The sequence below is a fragment of the Solanum stenotomum genome, chromosome 2 (assembly GCF_019186545.1).
Source record: "Solanum stenotomum isolate F172 chromosome 2, ASM1918654v1, whole genome shotgun sequence".
NCBI classification, from domain to species: domain Eukaryota; kingdom Viridiplantae; phylum Streptophyta; class Magnoliopsida; order Solanales; family Solanaceae; genus Solanum; species Solanum stenotomum.
This window is the reverse complement of record NC_064283.1, coordinates 71,656,112-71,658,727: the sequence shown is the minus strand read 5'-3', so window position 1 is coordinate 71,658,727 and position 2,616 is coordinate 71,656,112.

Sequence of the window (2,616 nt, the reverse complement as noted above, 5' to 3'; positions counted from 1 at the left end):
TGTCATTTGGAAACTTTGAAATTAAAGAAAAACTTACAAGATAACAAAAATATAAGATTACAATTGAAAATAAAAATGAAGAAATAAATCTCTTCAGGCTGAGGCGCGGATATCTCGCTTTCTTTAAGGAGATTCAAGCCCACTGCAGCAAATGTTTTCACCGGTCCAGCAGTAGTCCTCTTGACTTGTCCCCTCCAGGATACAACAGCCTTCACAAAGTATAACTCAACAACTCTGGACAAGAGTTGAGTCCAAAGCTCCACAAAAGAAACACCTCCCTTTAACTAATAAGAACTCTCTTTTTGACAAACCTTATGCACTCTATATTTTCTTGTGTATTGTGTGTTCCAAATCAAATGAAGACCACCACTATTTATACTAGAAGAAGTCTTCCTATCAATGAATAAGAAGATAAATGGCCTTAGGAGTTACATAGGTTACAAGGATATTGGAGGAATTAAGAGTGACAATCAAGTGCCCACCAATGCCATCAACGGCTAATACCATCAACGGCATTTTGCAAAACTGATGTGCATATGGCACTAACTCCAATTTGGAGTAATATAAGATAGTAATGCAGCAATTATGATTGTCATTACATGCATCCAACATTTTGTAACATATGAAATGTGATAAGTCAACCAACGGCCAGAAAACCAATGTCTGTGTGACCATGCAGAATATTGCAAAATTTAATATATTTTAGAATATTAAAATGTCACACTAACAGAATAATTCTTTTGTAAACGGACTAAAAAGAAAAGTAGGTTAAACAAATTGAAACAGAGTAAATATATAATTACATGTATATAAAAGGCCCATGTCTGTCCTATCATGATTGAATTATCTTTTATGTTGATTGATTAACGAAAGGAATTGTATGCTTGCACTTTCTTTTGAATATTTCTCTATATGTAATGTGTAATATGAAATAATTGAGACGTTTTTAAAATCATAATTCTCTATTATTATATATATATATATATATANTATATATATAAGTTGAAATCGAATAAACTTTGATTATCAATTTATTGTAAAGCAAAATAGTCATTATGTTTACGATAATTACATGATGCATCACTCATCACTCTTAATAATTTAAAGAAGCATACAAAATTTTGTATTTGATTTAAATTGAAATCTATAATTAATTTCGTTGAAAAGTTAAGTTTGTGTAATCTGGTGAAACATGCATATAAAGGAGGATAAGGAATTTGAAACTCATCCAATTAGAATAAAATAATCATGATTATCATCGTATTAATTGAGAGTAGATTTTTTATTTTTGGTTTTCTTGTATTTGTCCGAGCATTCATATTAAAACTCAATCAAAGTTGAATTCACGTAACAACGTCTCATATTAGGAATAAATATTTTCTAACAAAGTGTAGACTCCATATTCAACAGAATTAAAATAAAAAAATTTGATTAAGAACGAAAGATTATTTATCATTCCATCACAAATATTAATTGGTTGATCGAGATTTGAGCTTTATATTGGTTTCCTCATAGGTATATTGTATTCAGTATATGTATTAAAATTCAACTAAATTTGAATTTGCATAAGAAAGTCTAACACTATATATGGATTTCTTATCCAATAAGGCTCAAACCATGGGCGGAGCCACCTTCGGTGAAGAGGGTGCTCCGATACACGCTCTTCGCTAGAAATTATATGACATACAAGGGTTAAATGTTAGCTATTATGAGTATATTTTATTTTGCATAAACTTAACACAATTAAGAAAATACACACTTTTCTTACAAAATTAAAAACGTGACGGAGTCAGGAATTTGGTGAAGAGTGTGTAATTTTTGTAGTGGACCCATAATAACGAGCATTACCTATTTTCTAATTATGTGTTTGTCTAACTACCATGTATCACTCATATTTTATTCCAAAAGAGATAAACATGAACATTGGCTTTTGGATATTTTGAAAAGTCATTGGGAAATAATTTCGAAAAAAAAATTATGTGGATTTATAACTCTCATCAATACTCTTTTTAAATTTCGATTTCAAGTTTTTTTAGGGCTTTATTACTTTAAGAAAATGATTAACTTTTGTATTCTTATTGTAGGACTTGAAGGGTAGGCTAAATTTCTCTTAAAGGGATTTTTGAGTGGAATTTTTTTTCAAAGAACTGAAGATATATTTTTTTGATATTTCAAGATAACATTCTGAAAGTGCCGCTAGTCGGTTTAGTTTCAAACATTAGATAAAATTAAGGCGAATTAATCCGAGAGGGTTGAGATATCGTGTGAAAACATGTTATTGTGTATTCATTATATTGATGATTTGATTTTCTATCCATATTATTTGTTTTTTTTGTTTATAAAAGTGTTTGTCTGATAAATTATTATTTATCATTTTTTAAAAATAACTCACATTATTAACACTCTAGTTATAACTAATTGAAGCAATATATATATGTATATACACAAAAAAGAAGAAGTAAGAAATGACTTGTTATAGTTACAAAAGTATCAAATTCAATTCGTAAAAAATAACTAGTTTATTTGATATCCAATAGAGTATTAATTAACTAAAATTAGGCACCAAAATATTGGACAAACTAATATCAACACACAATTCTTTTAAAGAAATCACAT